Source organism: Carcharodon carcharias, chromosome 1, assembly GCF_017639515.1.
Source record: "Carcharodon carcharias isolate sCarCar2 chromosome 1, sCarCar2.pri, whole genome shotgun sequence".
NCBI lineage: Eukaryota > Metazoa > Chordata > Chondrichthyes > Lamniformes > Lamnidae > Carcharodon > Carcharodon carcharias.
The window spans coordinates 212,250,763-212,270,703 of NC_054467.1; the positions used below are offsets into that span (position 1 = coordinate 212,250,763).

General features: G+C 43.7%; 1 protein-coding gene across 2 annotated transcripts in view; it reads left to right on the top strand.

Moving 5' to 3' along the window:
• ccbe1 (collagen and calcium binding EGF domains 1) overlaps window positions 1-19,941 on the top strand; it is a 396,661-nt gene that overhangs the window by 3,935 nt on the left and 372,785 nt on the right. The window lies entirely within an intron of this gene.

Here is a 19,941-nt window from a genome sequence, read left to right on the forward strand (position 1 = left end):
AGCCACTCATTTTAATCCCACTTTCCAGCACCTAGTCCGTAGTCTTGCAGATTACAGTGCTTCACATGCAGATACAAGTACCTCTTAAATGAGTTGAACGTTTCAGCCTCAACCATCAATTTAGGCAGTGAATTCCATACGCCCACCACCCTCCAGCCCTGGTGACTTCTCCGCTTTCAAGGATGTCAGTCACTCCAGTACTTCCTCTTTCACCATGCTTATTGTATCTAATGCTCCATTGTCCTCATTAACTAGAATGTCTGCATCATCCTTCTCCTTAGTGAAGACAGAGACAAAGTACTCATTGAGAACCCTGCCCATATCTTCAGCATCAACATACAAGTTATCATGTACATCTCTGATAGGTCCTACCCTTTGCTTAGTTATTCTCTTGCTCTTAATGTACTGGTAAAACATCTTTGGGTTTTCTTTGGTTTTGCCTGCCAATATTTTTTCATATCCTCTCTTTGCTTTCCTAATTTCCTTTTTCATGTCACCCCTGTACTTGTTATACTCCTCTAGACTTCCTACTGTATTAAGTCTTTTGTGACTGTCATCAGCTTTCTTTTTTCTGCTTCATCCTACCCTGTATGCTTCTGGATAACCGAGGGGGGTTCTAGATTTGGCAGTACCATCCTTTTTTGTGGGGATGTGTCTACACTCTGCCTGTAGAATATCGCTTTTGAATGCCTCCCACTGCATTGACATTGTTTTCCCTTCTAATAGCTGTATCCAGTCCACTCTCACCAGCTCACCTCTGAGTTTCATAAAAATTGTCTTCCCCCAATTTAGAACTTTCACTCCTGTTCTATTGTTGTCCTTTTCCAAAATGACACTAAATCTAACTGTATTATGGATGAATAAGCATGAAATTACAATTTTGAAAAGTGCTTCCTTGCAGAGTTCATTCTGTTTTCTAAACAATGTGTTACACTTCCATTTGTCACATACAGCAATTTTGAATATTTACTTCACAGAATCACAGAATCACAGAGTGCAGAAGAGGCCCTTCGGCTCATCAAGTCTGCACTGACACGTGAGAAACACCTGACCTACCTACCTAATCCCATTTACCAGCACTTGGCCCATAGCCTTGAATGTTATGATGTGCCAAATGCTCATCCAGGTACTTTTTAAAGGATGTGAGGCAACCCACCTCCACCACCCTCCCAGGCAGCGCATTCCAGACTGTCACCACCCTCTAGGTAAAAAAGTTTTTCCTCACATCCCCCCTAAACCTCCTGCCCCTCACCTTGAACTTGTGTCCCCTCATGACTGACCCTTCAACTTAGGGAAACAGCTGCTCCCTATATCCATCCTGTCCATGCCCTTCATAATCTTGTACACCTTGATTAGGTCACCCCTCAGTCTTCTCTGCTCCAACGAAAACAACCCAAGCCTATCCAACCTCTCTTCATAAGTTAAATGTTTCACCCCAGGCGTCATCCTGGTGAATCTCTTCTGCACCCCCTCCAGTGCAATCACATCCTTCCTATAACGTGGCGACCAGAACTGCACACAGTACTCCAGCTGTGGCCTCACCAAGGTTCTATACAACTCCAACATAACCTCCCTACTTTTGTAATCTATGCCTCGATTGATAAAGGCAAATGTCCCATATGCCTTTTTCACCACCCCACTAACATGCCCCTCTGCCTTCAGAGATCTATGGACACACACGCCAAGGTCCCTTTGTTCCTCAAAACTTCCTAGTGTCGTGCCATTCATGAAATACTTCCTTGTCAAATTACTCCTTCCAAAGTGTATCACCTCACACTTTTCAGGGTTAAATTCCATCTGCCACTTATCTGCCTATTTGACCATCCTGTCTATATCTTCCTGTAGCCCAATGCACTCAAACTCACTGTTAACCACCCGGCCAATCTTTGTGTCATCTGCAAACTTACTAATCCTACCCCCACATAGTCATCTATGCCGTTTATATAAATGACGAATGATAGGGGCCAAGCACAGATCCCTGTGGCAAGATCCCTTAGGCAAGATTCTCCACATATTGACTATGGATTGTATCTAGCCATGCTGAGGAAGAAGCAAATGATTTAGACTTGAGAGAAAATTTCAAAAACTTGAGGAAGTTTCTCGGATGTCCATCAGCGAAATGATCAAACCACAGCTACATTACATGGTGTGAGACACAGTACATGGGTCCTCCAGGATTTGCTGTTGTTGGTGTGCTGGGTGCAGAGTAAAGGAACAGTCGTGGTCATCCCTCCCCATTGCAACAAAATTCAGAACTACTTACAGTTTCTTCCCACACATGCCCAAGGGGCAGAACATTTAATTCATTTTTATGCACATTTTTCAATAATCTGATTTCCATCATTAAAAGTAAATTTCTGAAAGGTTTATCAAGAAAATCTAAACAACTCTTAGGAATAATTAACTCTCAATATAATTGGTAGTGACTGTAAATTTCTCTTAGTAACCAACTGCATATGATTTCTCCTGCAGTTGAGATCATTAATCTTTCTGTGAGGTTTGTAACGCATCAGTGACACGGAATGCACTGGTAGTTAGTTTGTACGTGGACAGCTCTTTTTGATGTAAAAGGCAGACCTTATGTACATATTAAATAAATCCACCACATATAACTAACTCTGTATATGTCATGACCTCAGGATGTTCCAAAGTGCTTCATAACTTTTGAAATGTAGTCACTTATTATGTAAATAAATACAGCAGCAGAGCCCCACAAATGGCAGTAAAATAAAAAATCAAATAACATTTTGTCAATGTCAGTTAAGGAATAAAAGGTAGGGCCCCTACCTCAGCTGAAATGTTTGTTTTTTCCAACTGTATCTCCTCCTCTACTGAACATGCTGACTCTACTTAATATACAGTTACATGGGCTCTCAAAGTTCTTCAGTACCTCCCCATAGTGCAATGGTTTAAACAAAGCATAGGACATGGGGTTTGGGGTAAACTGAGCTTGTCCTCACGCAACGTCCACATATCTGCTCTTTCCAGCACAAACCTCTCAATAGGCATCAACTGCAAGAACCCTGGATGATTTCTCATTTCATCGATTAGAAATATGAAGGTCCAATGGCTGTCCTTTCTAGCCTGGAAATTGCAGTAATTCTGGAACAGTGGATAACTTTTGCAGAGTTTTACTTAACCATGCCCTCAGCTCCATCTTTGATGCCCTAGTCGCCAATAAAACCATTATTCTCTTCCTGCCAGTCACACCCCTGTTATGGCCCTTATCTCTGCTCCTGTAAGTCCAAGCAATATGGTCTTAACTGTATACAGTGGACAAATGGTTTAGCTATTCATCACCATATCTGACTGGGCTCCATAAAGCACTATTTGGTCTTCATCTCCTCTACTAAAACTGTTCACTATTCTAGGGTCATCCTGGAATGCAAAGATAATTTTACATTATTTTCTCTACTACAACCTGTCTCAAAACCACCCCCCCTGTCTCCTCCACACTTATTTCTTTGAACAAGTGTGAGGAGCTCATGGACTTCTTTAACATTGAGGTTCAGACCAGCCATTCAACTGTCAATGCTGCTTCCTTCCCTTACCCTATTGTGCCAAGCCACCTGAACTCACATCTTTCAATAGTTTATCCCCAATCTCCCCTCATGCCCTTTCCATGTTCATCTTATCTACCAGCTGCTCCCTCAATTCTATTCCCACTAAACTGCTGACCACCCAACTTTCCTAACTGCCCCCCACATATTCTAATATTGTTAATGGTTCTCTCTCCTGAGGTAGTACTCCCCCTCAAATTTGTCATCATCAATCCCCCTCCTCAAAAATACCCTTTACCCCTCTGTTTTTGTAACCTACTGTGCCATCTCCTACTTTTCATCTCCAAAGCCTTTAACTATGCTGTGACCTCCCAAACCCATGTCAAACTTTTCTGGATTGCCTTGTTTGATACCGTCCAATCAAGTTTCCACCCCTGCCACAGTACTGAAACAGTCCTTTTCAAATTCACAAATTATACCTTATGTAAAAATAACAAAGTCAAACCATCCCTTTTCATTTTTGTTGAACAGTCTGGAAATTTGACACAGTTGATCACACCATCCTCCTCAAATGCCTCTCCACTGTTGTCCAGCTGGATGGTACTGTGCTCTCCTGCTTCCATTCTTTTGTGTTTAGTCATAACCAGAGAATCATCTGCAAATACTTTACTTCCCACTCTTGCACCATTATCTCGGATGACACTCCAGGATTTATTCTTAGCTCCCCTCCTATTTCTATGTACTTCTCGCCCCTGGGCGACATCATCCAAATCGTGTCAGATTCCGTATGTGCATCAATGACACCCAACTCTATCTCACCACCACCTCTCTCAATCTCACTGTATTGGATAAGCATAAATTTTTGCCAAATAAATATTGTGTTCAGTACCCACCACAACTTAATTCCCGAGCCACCAGTTCCATCCCTCTTCCTGGCAACTGACTGAAGCTAAACCAGGCTGTTCACAAACTTGGTGCCTTATTTGACACTGACATGGGCCTCCAACCACATATCCAAGCCATCACTAAGATGGCACATTTCCACCTCCATGAAATTGCCCAACTCCACCCCTGCCCTTGCTCATCTGCCATTGTTGCCTCTACACTTGATTATTCCTGACTGGTCATTGATCTTCCAACCTGTATAACTTTAAGCTCATCCAAACTCTGCTGCCCATATCCTAACATGTACCAAGTCTTGTTCACTTATCATCCCTTTGCCCGCTGACCTACTTTGGATCCCAATTAAGCAACACCTCAAATTAAACCCTTGTTTTTAAATTCCCCATGGTTTCACCAGTCCCTATCTGTAATGTTCTCCATTCCTTGAGCCCTCAAATATATCTGCACTCCTCCAATTTTGACATCTTGCACATCCCCCAATTTGAATTCTTCCACCATAGGCAGTGAGGCCTTCAGCTGCCTAGGTCCTAAGCTCTGGAATTCCCTCCCTAAACTTCTTCATCCTTTCTACCTCTCTTTCCTTCTTTAAGATGCTCCTTAAAACCTACCTCTTTGCCCTAGGCACTGAGATAAAACTTGGTCAATGTGGTCTGGTGTTAAATTTTGTTTGGTAATGCTCCTGTGAAGCATTCTTACTATGTTAATGGTGTTATTTAAACACAATATGTTGTTGTTGTCAATCACACCCACTGCAAAGCTCTGCTATTGACTCCACCAAACTCAGTGGGGTTAAGGAACTCTTGGCAGTGTGTGGTCACAGCAGAATTCTCAGAATCCACCCAGATTGTGTTAGCTGTAGCTCTATCTGTAAAAATAGACATTTTCCTTGCACAGAATTTTGTGATATATCAGTATTGTCCCAATATTGATCAAGCAGAACTTTCCGAATTACTATTCTTTTCCTAGATTCAATGTTGTGAACAGTAGCCAGATGATGTGCAATCCTGTTAATAAGAGAAAAAATGAAATTGAGTACACACTGTAGCATTTCATAGCATAATTACAGAATGATTCTCAGATAGGATATCAAAGAGTTCAGTATCAGATAGTTTACTTTTTTAGTTATATTATCTTTGAGACAATGAGGCTTATTATATTTGACTTAGAAATTTTGCTCCATTATGACAGAGTGGTTTTCGTTCTTTGTGCCCAGCTGGGGATCTTGGCTGGACAAGGTGTACAGGTACAATATGCTTCCATATTAAGTGGTGGCATTTCAGTCAAGTTGCTAAGTTTGATGACATAAAGAGCCATTCAATGCATGCAGCTGATGGAATGATTAGAAAATTGTCTAACATTTTGTCTCTGTTACCAATCAGAGGCTTTCTACGAGACTTCAGGCTGGGGTACAAATGGACACAGCCTGTTAACAGAGGACAATATGAATAGTGATCTTGAGATTAGTTAGTTTGAAAGTGAATTGCCACCTTGTGCTGTGCTAGAGTTGTAATGATTCAGAGCAATTGCGTTAAAACGGTTTTCATACATCCTGCCCAGTAGAGCACTTGGGACCAGCTTGTTGGTTTATAATTATACTTCATATTGCTGCAATAACAATAATTTGAATTTATGATCATACCTTCAAGAAAGAAATAGCTTACATTTATTTAAACCTTTAGGTAGTTTCAAAGTTCAGAATTCCATGGCCAATTATTTTTCAGGCTTAGGACCCAGATGAGCTGTTCTAATATGTGTTTTTGGCAGCAGTTTTTCTGAGAGGGAATAGTTTCCCCAGACAGCCCCATGCTGACGTCACCATCCATAGGCCAGATGAAAGATGATTTAAACGGAGGATGAACAATTGCTTTGTGCAGATCCCAAACAATTGTCCATTTGTTCTCAATTTCTGGTCATCCTGAAAACATTTAGCACCTTAAGTGTTGTCAAATGTGTTTGATCTTTGCCAATCTTTGAATGGAAGATTTTAAAGAATGAACACAGGTGGGGGTGGGGGGGGGAGGGTGGGGGGTGGTGGGGGGGTGCAGGCTAGATATGTTAAGCCTGCACAGTAATAGTTTGTGTTTTTATGTTAATTAAGCATCCAGCACAGTTTCCTTTATTTTGGAATGATTTGCAAACAGAAGCAGAACATATTGTACCAAGTGACTTCCATCATGCTCAATGGTCCAGTTGCTGTGGTGATTACTGGTCCAAATCAAATGATGCCTTGGCTAGTGTTAACTCCACCTGCCTTCAGAGATTAAAGGAATAGACATACTTCACACCGGGTTTTATTATTATATGCATAGTTCTTGCTCCAGTGCTAGCAGATACAGGATAGTAGAACCAATTTCCAAAAATGTATAATTGCAACCAGACCACTTAAGGCTATGATTGGAACCTCCAAACCTGAGTCGATACCTGCTTCAGACTATAGTTCATATAAGGCAATAAAGATGCTTTCGAGACAAGGGCTTCCCAAACTTGTGGATTGTGATCCTAGCAGGGTCATGTGATGAGATTTTGGAGTCACAAGCTTCGAGGCAACACTGTCTGCCATGGAGCTTGGACAGGATGCTAACAGCTGCAAGGCCCCTTTAAACCCTTGCATTTTTTTCTAATAGTCGGTGTATCCTAACAGTCAGATCTTTCTTTGAAGCCTGATTGCCGGTGCAAAAAATAACTGATAAAGTTGGTGTCTTTTTAAAAAAAAAAACCCTGCCCACCAACAACTCTCATACCCTCTTCAATCTTCACTCGGGTCGTGTGAAACTTGGGGCATTAAAATGGGGTCACACAAGGAAAATGTTTGGAAAGCGCTGCTCTAGAGCTTGGGAGTTGTAACGTCCACTCACAGGAGTTACTAGTGGCACTGAACCTGGAGAACATCCAAGAGTAAGACCTACAAAAAATCGTAACATCTATTGTGACACATGGTGAGCGGCACCCACTTAATTTGGTCAACTTGCCTTTTTTTTTGGCACTCGTTGGTGGTAAATTCCATATGACCATAAGATGTAGGAGCAGAAGTAGGCCATTTGGCCCATCACGTCTGCTCCACCATTCAATGAGATCATGGCTGCTCTGATAATCCTCAACTCCACTTTCCTGCCTTTTCCCCATAACCCTTGATTCCCGTACTGATTAAAAAGCTGTCTATCTCAGCCTTGATTATACTTAATGACCCAGCTTCCACTGCCCTCTGCAGTAGAGAATTCCACAGATTGACCATCCTCTGAGAAGAAATTCCTCCTCATCTCTGTTTTAAATGGGCACCCCCTTACTGTGAGATTCCTGAGCATTAAGTAATGTGGTTAAGAGCTGCCACCATTGTTGTGCAAGCTTTGAAGCTATGTAGACATAGGAATGGATACTTTTGATTATGCCTCTGTGATTTACCTGGGGAGGTTTATCAACATCAAGGCATTGTATAATACAAGTTGTTGTTGAATTCGGATATGGGAGAGTCAGTGGGACCAATTCTCACTGTTCTTCCACTAGACAGGAAAAAGGCAGTAGTGTGATTAAAATAGAGGTACAGCATTTATCACCCTGTTACCACTAATGTGCAGATCACTACCATTTTACCTGGGGCCTTGAAGTGGGCATCCCCGATGCTCGCTGGAAACAGGTAGAAGCCTCATGGACCCATGCAAATCCCGTGACATCAATAGTGTTAACTTTTTATATTTATTGTGTTTAATTATAATCAGGAGGTGGACATTAACTTGGGATTTTCTTGTAATTCTGCAATGAATATAAAAGTGTGCAATGATTGGTGACAGTTGTATTCATCACCAACTGGCTTTCTGGGATAGAACGTAATAACAGAGAATGGTTGATTATAGGTGAAAGTTGCAGCTAAAAAAAAGGGATTCAGACCAAAAACTTTGATCACCTAGGCATTGTGGAAAATTACAGAAAGCAAGTGTAAATTGTCAGGTTATAATTACCCTTCAATGTTACTCTCTGAGTCTGAACCATATGACCAGTGAAAGAATGAAGTGGAATTGCAAACATGGGTTACATCTCCACCAAAGAGGAAACAAGGTATGGCCATGGCACTGTCATTTTCTACAAGAGGTAAAATCAGAATTAAAACAATTTGTGAGCTGTAATGCACATCAGTTGGATAATGAAGATTTGGACCTTCTGTTAGAGTCCTTGAATGAAGTTCACAGGAAGTTGATCTGTTAAATGCCCATTAGGCATGGTCAGACTTTGATAGATTTTAGAAAACAGATTGTTATTCCATGGATAAATATATCATGGACTTTTACAGATTTTTGTATAAAAGATTGACATTTAATTTGAGGATCCCTGGATCAGCACTGGGGTTTGAATTGCTGGATTGTGCTAAGGTATCTCATATTAGGGAGGTGGTGGCATAGTGGCATTGTCACTGGTCTGGTATTCCAGAGGCCCAGAGTAATGCTCTGGGGACCAGGCTTTGAATCCCACCGCAGTAGATGGTGAAATTTGAACTCAATAAAAATCTGAATTAAGAGTCTGATGATGACCATGGAACGATTGTCATAAAAACTCATCTGGTTCACTAATGTCCTTTTAGGGAAAGAAATCTGCCATCCTTACCTGGTCTGGCCTACATTTGACTCCAGACCCATAGCATGTGGTTGACTCTTAAATGCCCTGTGAACAAGGGCAATTAGGGATGGGTAATAAATGCTGGCCTAGCCAGAGACACCCACATTCCATGAGCAAATAAGTAAAAATTAATTCAGGTATTAGTTCTAACTGATGTCTACTGCCTTGAAATATTCCTGGAGGAACAGTCATTTCCTTCAGCTTTTGTGCAACAAATGGACATCCTGTCTTGCCACAAAGAATAGAGGATACAATGGTTGCCAGATTTTGAAATGGCCCGGATACTGAACGTAGATATCAATACAATGGAAGGATTAAAGACAGGCAGAATGAGGATGAAAGCACATTTAGTAGATTTGGCAGAAGGTAGAATTAGCAATAATAGGCATGCATCTCAAGAAAGACCAAGGAACAGTTAATAACTACTCCAGATGTGACTCAACGTATCATTTTGTAATGAACTGCCCAAAGTGGAAAAGCAGAGTCCTTGAAATGACACACAACAAAAAGATTTTAAGAAAGAGGAAGCAAATGAAGATAATAATGAATTTGAACAAATTATACTGATCATAAAAAGTTTTAGTCCTGTGATAAATGTGTTAGTCATGGACTCCTTTAGGTGTGCACTCCTAAATAGTGCTTGCACTTTTATGGTGTGCAGTTGTATTCTCCCGTTGCCACAACAGATTAGTGTTCAGCAAGGAGACCAGTTACTCATCATCAAGTTGTGATGTTATCTCATCAGCTCACATATGACGTTAAAAGTCTTGATTTCTGGATCTGATTGCATATGTTACATGCGAACTCACTGTTGCAGTGGTGGTTGAACATATGACCATACGAATTAGGAGCAGAAGTAGGCCACTCGGCCCCTGAAGCTTGCCCTGCCATTCAATAAGATCATGGCTGATCTGATTTTAATCTCAGCTGCCTACCCACGATAACCTTTCACCCACTTGCTTATCAAGAATCTATCTACCTCTGCTTTAAACATACTCAAAGATTCTACTTCCATCGCCACCCGATACCAGGTATCTTGCAAGTGTTAATAGTATGTTAATTATATTTTAAGAAAAACAGGTAAATTGCATTGTTTAATTCAGCACTTTGAGCACATGTAAATAAGAGGACAGCAGGGGCACTGGATATGGGAGCAGAGCACTATGAGACTGAACAAAGTCAGTAACCTCGCTCATTAAAAAAGAAGAGCTCTGTGACTTGGTTTTGACTTCACCAGGTGGCTTGGATTCTATTAACAGCAAAAATGTACGTGTTAGGGATTCAGTCCTGCCAATTGATGTTGCAGAAAGATCTTAAGCAGCAAGGTTGGATTGCACCTAGTTGCTTAATGTAATACCTGTAGGTTGTCCATGCCTCAGACATAAATAAGTGGTAATTTTCAGTAAGTGGAACAGATTCACTAAAATGTTACCTTGATTCACTAAGTGGGGGGGTGGGGGTGGTGGGGGGGTGTTGGTGGTGTGGTGGGTGGGTTAGCAGTGGTGAAGTGGTATTGTCACTGGACTAGTAATTCAGAGACCCAGGGTAATGCTCTGAGGACCCAGGTTTGAACCTTGCCACAACAGATGGTGGAATTTGAATTCAATAGAGTAACTGAAATTAAAAGTCGAATGATGACCATGAAACCATTATCGATTATCATAAAAATTCATCTGGTTCCCTCCCTAACATCACTGTGGGGTATGTCATGAAGCTATTAATGTATATGATAATATTGGAAAATATTTTTCTTTTAAAATAGAGGCTTAGTCTGAGGGTGGGCCTTAATTGGATTAAACCCAGTTTGCCTGGGTGCTTTGTGTACTAGTTTTGATATGCAAGAGAGATAACGTGCATTTGCATTTTTTGAATACAGCATTCAAGAAGTGAAGTGAAAACTGGCACCTTTCTATTAGCTACCAAGTAATATGTTTATATTACTAATAAAATTGGAACTGTGAAAGGGGTTTTATTGTTCTAGAGGTTTAGTTCAGAGGTTGGTGATAAAATGAGAACTTACATTCAATGAGCGGTGCTAGGTATAACTTCAGCAGTGTTATGTGCGCAGGGCAGAGGCAATGTGAGATCAACAGCAGCTGTAAGGCTCCAACTGTCTCCACAGGAACCAAAGTGAAAGGAACCTCATTTTGAATTTGTAAGGTGAAAAATGCTTTGCCTGGTGTCTGGTTAAGCCTATGGGTTGCTGTTGCCTTGATGGAGAGTAGTTTGGGAATTTGTTGGCAAGTTATGATTGTAGTAATTTGTTGCCATGTATATATATTTTAACCTGTATAAATTAATAAAATGTTTCATTTAGTTTAATGTAAGACCTTGAACTGGTGGTCTGATTCCTGAATTTGCAGTCACATCTCAAACACAACACTTAAAATATAGGTTATGACAGTTGTTTAAAGCTTCCCTCTGGGATTTTTAAATAACTCAGCTTTACCAACTGCATCAGTCATAGCAGTGTACCTATACCACATGGATTGCAGCAGTTCGAGAAGGCAGCTCACCACCACCTTCTCAAGGGCAAATAGGAATAGGCAATAAATGCAAGTCTAGCCAGCAATATCCACACCCCATGAACGAATTTTTTAAAATGTCCTTTAGGGGAGGAAATCTTCTGTCCTTATTTGGTCTGGCCTACATGTGACTCCAGACCCACAGCAATGTGGTTGACTCTTAAATAGCCTTTGACATGGCCTAGCAAGCCAGTCAGTTGTATCAAACTGCTAAAAACAAGCCAATAAGGAATGAAACAAGATGGACTACCCAGCATTGACCTAGGCACTGGAAACGACAATGGCAAGCTCAGCCCTGTTGACCCTGCAAAGTCCTCCTTACTAACACCTGGGGGCTTGTGCCAAAATTGGGAGAGCTGTCTCACAGACTAGTCAAGCAACAGCATGACATAGTCATACTCACAGAATCATACCTTACAGATCATGTCCCAGACACCTCCATCACCATCCTTGCCCCACTGGCATGACAGACCCAGCAGAGGCGGAGACACAGTGATATACAGTTGGGATTGAGTTGCCCTGGGAGTCCTCAACTTTGACTGGACCCTGTGAAGATTTAAGAAGTATTTAGTAGAAGTATTTAGATATTCACTTGGATAGCCCCTCCAGGGCTATGGGTGCCAAGTGCTGGAAAATGGATTAGTGTAGTCAGATCTTTGTTGACCAGTGCAGACACAATGGGCCGAATGGCCTCCTTCTGTGCCATAAACATCTATGAGTCTGAGTCTATGAAGTCTCATGGTACCAGGTCAAACATGTGCAAGAAAACCTCCACATACCATCCCTCTCAGCTGATGAATCAGTGCTCCTCCATGTTGAACACCACTTGGAGGAAACAGTGAGGGTGGCAAGGGCACAGAATGTACGCTGGGGTGGGGGACTTCAATGTCCATCACCAAGAGTGGCTCAGTAGCACCACTGCTGGCAGGGTCCTAAATGGCATAGCTGATTGAATGGGCCTAGGGAACCAACAAGAGGAAAAACATACTTGACCTCATCCTCACCAACCTGCCTACTGCAGGTGTATCTGTCCATGAAAATATCTGTAGGAGTGACCACCACACAGTCCTCATGGAGGCAAAGTCCCATCTTTACATTGAGGATACCCTCCATCGTGTTGTGTGGCACTATCACCGTGCTAAATGGGATAGATTTTGAACAGATCTAACAACTAAAGACTCGGCATCCATGAGGCACAATGGGCCATCAGCAGCAGCAGAATTGTACTCGAACACAATCTGTAACCTCATGGCCTGGCACATCCACCACTCTACCATTACCATCAAGCCAGAGGATCAACCCTGGTTCAATGAAGAATGCAGGAGGGCATGCCAGGAGCAGCACCAGACATACCTAAAAATGAGGTGTCAACCTGGTGAATCTACAACACAGGATCGTCAGGAGTGTGTTGGAATGCTCCCCTCTTGCCTGGATGAGTGCAGCTCCAACAACCCTAAAGAAGCTTGACACTATCCAGGGCAAAGCAGCCCACTTGATTGGCATGCCATCCACAAACATTCACTCCCTCCACCACTGACGCATAGTAGTAGCAGTGTGTACTATCTACAAGATGCGCTGCAGGAACTCCCCTAGCTTCCTTAGACAGCAACTTACAAGTTCACAACCACTTCTATCTGGAGAGACCAGGGCAGCAGATAGATGGGAACACCACCACCTACATCACATGGACTGTGGCGGTTCAAGAAGGCAGCTCACCACCATCTTCTCAAAGGCACTAGCCAGTGATGTGCCCATCCCATGAATGAATAAAAACAAAAATATCCACATTAATATCCAGTGCTCCTCCTGATTGACCTTGTCTAATTTATTTGAATGGATATATCTAGACTGTTTGTTTGTTGGTGGGATCCTGGGTGCTTGATGACTGCTCCCTGTGTCAGCTTCCTCACTTTCAGAACCCCTTACGTAAAAGGAAAAGGAATGACTATTACAATACCATTCACAATCGCAGTGAAAATGAATGCAATAGCAAGGAAGGCTAATATGATGTCTTGCAGCAGAGAACCAGACACGACAAACTGTTCATTTGTTTGTTATAGTATCAAAAAGAGCAAGTTGAAGTATACCTTAAATTTCAACTGCAAATTACTGGGTGCTGGAAATCTGAAATACAAACAGAAAATGCTGGAAATATTCCATGGGCAGGATTTTGCTCTTGATTGGTGGGCCCGACCGACTCGGCGGTGGGCGGGCAGCCGATCGCCGCTGCTGAAACGGGCTCCGTCGCCATTTTACGTGGGCAGGCCAATTAAGGCCCGCCCAGCGTGACGCCCAACGGGAAGCACTATGCGCTCCCTGTGCGGGCAGGGAGATTCCCCAACTGCGAGAGTGCGCTCTTTCTCACACGTGCGCGAAAGAGCACACATCTTCCTGAGGCTAAGTGCTGCCTCGGAGATCACTGAAAGGCTGTGAGACGTTAAAAATAGAAAAATAAAAAAATCATTAACATGTCCCCCTCATGTGAAAATGTCACACGAGATGGGACATGTTAATGAAGAACACAAAACCTTTATTAAACTTTTTGAAATCCGAAAACAAACCTCATCCCGCCACTGGATGAGGTTTGTTAAAAAATCACTTACCCGCCTGCCCGTTGGGCCCATGCGCCAAGCCGAAGTTCTCATGGGCGCCTCAAAATCCTCGTCGATTGGTGACTTAATGACCTTAACAAGGCCTTTAATTAATGGCGGCCGTGCGTCCCGCTGCAAAGTGCGCCCACCGACCTAAACATTGCAATGCCGTGAGCTGACATCGAGACGCTCGAGCGACATTTTAAGGGCTGACATGTGGGCTCTGCCACCTGCGCGTCAGCCAGAAAATTTAGCCCCACAGTTTTGGCAGCATCTTTGGAGAGAGAAACAGAGTTAACATTTTGGGTTGTGACCTTTCATCAGAATGAGCTGAAAACTTAATATCTTTTCTCTCTCTACATATGCTGCCAGACCCGCTGAATATTTCCAGCTTTTTCTGTTTTTATTGCACCTTTAACTTATCAGGCTAATGTGAAGTTCAATCTCTCAAAGGTCTTCTCAGCAATTATTTGAGTTCCTACTCCTTGTAGCGATTGAGACATCATTGGCTCGTCCACTGACAGTGCAGTTTCTTTGTTAATAGTTAAGTGGACATTCTTCTTTTGGAAAAAGAAAACAGTCGGCTTGAATTTTGGGATGTGTGAAGAGCAACATCCCAAAATAATAAACTATATTACATCTGGTGTGTAACAAAAATGAACAGGTAACATGCAAGTACTTCTATATACCATATACTCAAAGTACGTGTGTATGAAATGCCACACATTAGCAATCACCTAGTTGTGATGCAGCTTCAAATATTTAGGATGAAGAAATTCTGTGACGGGGAGGGGGGGAGGGCTCCACTTTGCAAGCCACAGTGCAGATGAGGGCTAATTGTTGCTTTAAGTGAGCAACAATTGGCCTTCCTTTTCTTGATTCTCTTCCTCAGTCTGGAGAACTTCTCTTCTCCTTTACTCCCACAGGTGAAGCACTGAGGTAAAGGTAAGGACATGGTTTTGCAATGCTTGCTTTATCTGACAAAAATATTCTACTTTTCTCTTGCAGGGCAATTTCCTGTTCGAACCCTCCAAGCTCCCAGCCATTCTGCCTTATTTGTCAGCCTAACTAAACAAATCCCACAGCTACCTCAACTACAGCTCCTCATACCCAACTTCCTGTAAGGACTCCATCTCACATCTGTAAGGACTCCATCGCCTCCGTCACATCTGTTCTGATGATGCCACTTTCAAAAACAGTTCCTCTGACATGCCTTCCTTCTTCCTTAACCGAGGTTTTCCACCCACGGTGATTGACTGGGCCCTCAACCATGTCCGGCCCATCTCCCACGCATCCACCCTCACAACTTCCTCTCCCTCCCAGAGCCATGATAGGGTCCCCACTTATCACCCGACTAGCCTCCGCATTCAAAGGATCATCCTCCGCCATTTCCACCAACTCCAGCATGATACCACCACTAAACACATCTTCCCTTCACCCCCCGGCAGCATTCTGCAGGGATTGTTCCCTCCGGGACACCCTGATCCACTCCTCCATCACCCCCTACACCTTAACCCCCTCCCACAGCACCTTCCCATGCAACCGCAGAAGGTGCAACATCTGCCCCTTTACTTCCCCTCTCCTCACCATCCAAGAGAGCAAACACTCCTTTCAAGTAAAGCAGCATTTCACTTGCACTTCCCTCAATTTAGTTTACTGCATTCGCTGCTCCCAGTGCGGTTTCCTCTACATTGGAGAGACCAAACGCAGACTGGGTGACCGCTTTGCGGAACACCTTTGGTCTGTCCGCAAGCATGACCCAGACTTTCCTTTTGCTTCCTTCATCACTATTCCATTCTGCACTTCAAATAGTTTGTAACTGTCATCACTAGCCTCTTAATTAAAAACAGTAGCACAAGTAACAGGTACGCAATTCAAGTACTTGATGTAGCAAAACAAAAATATGCCTACTTGATAGGCTTGGTTGAGGATGAAAAAATTGTGACATATGCCTTTTATACAGTTGACTGAAAGGTAAAGAAGATTCTAGAATTACATGGCTTTGCTTGAATGGACATAGCTAATGTGGTAAAATTTTGACGTGAAAAAAATAATTTTCTTGCTGGCATATTTTAAGAACATTAGTATGAGAAAATGCTGATCAAACCAGTGACCCATTACTTCCACAGTACAAGATCTATCTTCTCATGTTCTCTACACCTCCCATTAAATTACTTCATGCTACTTACTGGTCCCCAACTGCAACCAAGCAAAACTCCAGGTTAGTTGTCCACCGCTTACCTAAATCTATTTAGTTTAGGCCTGCTTCCACCAATAGTCAGCTTCCCTCTCCTCCAACCCAGCCGGGAAGGGCTGTTTTAGGAACAATATATGCACAGCTTATCACAGAATCACAGAATTGTTACGGTGAATTTTACCCTCGGGGTGTACCCGAAATCGGCCCGGCCAGAAGCGGACGTAAAACCCGCTCCCAGCTGAGATTGCACTGGGAACGCGGTCTTGCACTGGCTGGCCAGTTAATGGCCAGCCAGTGTGAAACGCACCCGGAAAAAAGCTCAGCACTGCCGGTGGGTAGGACCGGGAAGAGGGCAGGTGCCAATGTCATAGTGGGTGCTGGTGAGCGCTTCCATTGAGCTGCAGACCTCCAGATAATAAAACAAAGCACAAAAATGCTGCAAAAAATGTCTATACAGCACAATCAGGCACCTGAAAGTATACCTCATTTAAAAAACAGTCCTCAGGTATTTCTTTTTAAAATCCTAACGGAGATTTCATCCCGCCCTTTAATGAGGTTTCATCAAAAATGTAAAGCCCGCCTGGCCGATTGGCCCATCCGCCAACTGTAAGCTTGGGCAGACCACAAAAAATCGCTTTCAATTGGGCTGTTAATGAGCTTAATTGCCCGCTTAATTGATGGCGGGAGCGCTTCCAATTTTTGGGCATGCCCGCTGAGTGAAATATCGTACGAGTGCGCGGTGACGTCGGGACGCTTGCCCATTGTCATCTCGTGCAATCTTATGCTTGTTCGGGTCAGACACGTGCCAGCCTGCGGGATGTTTAATTCCAGCCATTGTGTCTGAATGGAATGCAGGCACACGCGCTGGAAATACAGGCTCAACAAGAAGACTATTTTCCGTCTAGGATCAGGACCTTGACATTGGGATCAAATTTAGATCCTGACCCAGCACCGTGTTGGCAATAGTCAGCCAACATAATGTAATGGCCAGGGGCAAACTTGCTGTCTAACTAAGGATGGTGGGCAGGCTTTCGAAGATGAAGGACCAGTTGGAGGCCCTCTAGCACTGAAGACGCTGTAGAGGTGACGGTGGCACAGTGGCAATGTTGCTAGACCCAGAGACCCAACTCATGTTCTGGGACATGGGTTCAAGTCCCACCTTGGCAAGATGGTGGAATTTGAATTTAGTTAATAAATCTGGAATATAAAGCTAGTATAGATAATGGTGACCAATGATCGATTGCTGTAAAAACCCACCTGGCTCACTAATGTCCTTTAGGGATGGAAGTCTGCCATCCTTCCTTGATCTGGCCTACATGCAACTCCAGACTCTCACTAATGTGGTTGATTCTTGACTGCCCTCTGAAATGGCCTAGTAGGCTGCTCAGTTTAAGGGCAATTAGGGATGGACAACAGATGCCATGAATGAATAAAGGAGCCTAAAGTTGCAGGCGAAGGAAAGAAAAGGACCTCCATATTGAGACACTCTCTCAGGACATTTTCACAAAACTGAAGAGAATAAATGGCCACAGGTGCTGGACTATCATTGTGTAGGGGAAATCCACCACAGGTAGTCTATGATTGCAGCTGTGGCCAGGGAGGTATGGCATCTGCAGTGGGAGGGTGTCTAAAAGTGATCCCTGGACAACGGCCCTGTGGTTTGCTACTGAGAGACTTTTCCAGGTATTTGCCGGTCTCCAGGCATCAGTGGGGTGTAGGCTGACTGGAAAATTCCAGTCGGTCTCTTATCAATGGCCTTAATCTGCTTCTTAATTGAATTAACAAGCTACCCATCACTTGTGGGGCGGGTAGCCATTCCCCACCTGACCAGACCACCAGGAAAATAGCTCTGAGTCAGGACCATGGCAGTTTACTGGCAGGCAGCAAGAAAATCCACACATGCTTGCTTTCCTTCCTGCCTCCATATTAGCACCAAACCCCTGCAGCACAAATCTAAATAAAGTACTGTACATCATGGCATATAAGTTGATCTTTGAAGCCTCCAAAAATCTTTCCAAAATGGTGGTCGACTTATACGTTGAGTATAAAACATGAACCGCCTGTGTAGATGTGGGTGGTCACCATTTTGTGAAGAAGAACATAACAGCAGTAATTCATAGTAAATTAATGTGAAATGGTTTATTGAATGAATAATTGTACAAAAGTACCTTCAACAACAATCAAAGGCCCATTTTCATCCCCGGGTCTGGTTTTCACAGTCAGGAGATTTTCCCACTTGGTGAACCTGAACTTTAAAAGTGGCCGCCCACAGGTTGGATTTTCAGTTTGGTGGTTTGGAGGGTGGGGGGGGGGGGCAAGGTGTGGGTAGGACGAAATAGGGTTGCCCATGCCAACTCCTAGAACATGTGCCGAGGCTGCTGGGTGCGGAGGCAAGCTGGGCGGAAGGCCTGCCTCTGTGCTTCAGCACTGTAGTTAAGTAAATAAAAAATATTAAAACAAAAAACATTCCTCCAGCTCTCACTCCTCACCCCGTCTCACCCCTATACACTCCCTGTGCCCCATCCATGCTATGCCAACCCATGCTCACACCCACTCCCATTTCCCCCCATAACCCCATGCTAACTTTGGGCCAACACAGGCCCCCCACCCACGACCCTTTGCCATTACCCCCTCCATGCAACTCCCCTGGTATCCTTGGACAGCTCCTTGACAGCTTTGACAGCTGGATGGCTCTTTAACAGCCTCTTGACAATTGAACTCTCAGTTCCCAGAGTGACCTCACACAGGGCACCATGGACCAAAGCAAATATGTCCTGGCGATTCATGGTGCAAGTGTGAATGCGGGACTCGTTCTCACTGCAAGTGGTTGGACATCCCCTGAGTTGAAAGAAAATGGCATTGAGGGCTAGGAGAGATGTGACCGCATTCCCTCACTTGACTTTACTCTTCCTGGAACCTGTCAGCAATTACTGCATTATGGGCACGCCTTCTACGTCTTCCTTCCTCCATGGCGTGATCACGCTCATACTGACCCTCAGCAGCCTCCTGTGGTTCCTGGGCCTCCAGATCTTCATTCTCCGATGAGCTTACATCCTCCTCCACGTCATCCTCTGACAAGGGGGTCATCTCTTTGCACTTCCAGATCGTGAAGGGCGCAACACTCTGTGATGATGTGGGAAACTCTGTCGGGAGAATATTGGAGTGAGCCACTTGAGTGGTCCAAGGATCTGAAAAGCATCTTCAGAAGCCCTGTGGTCTGCTCTATAAGGGAGCATGTGGAGCTGTGAGCAGCGTTGTACCTGTCCTCAGATGGACTCTGAGGGTGATGCACCGATGTCATCAGCCAGCGTTTCAGTGGGTGTCCCTTATCTCTGAGCAGCCATCCCTGCAGACATAATGGCTCCTCGAAAATCTCAGGCACCTGGGAGTGACTCAGGATGTAGGAGTCATGGCAGCTCCCAGGGTACAGTGCACAAATGTGCAATATGTGCTTCCAGTGATCACACCAGTTGTACATTGATGGAATGATAGCCCTTTTTGATAATAAACATTAGGGCCTGCTGCCATGGAGCCAGTATAGCCACATGGGTGCAGTCTATTGCACCCTGCACTCTTGGGAAGCTTGAGGTGGCGGCAAAGCTGGTGAATCTTGCAGCCTG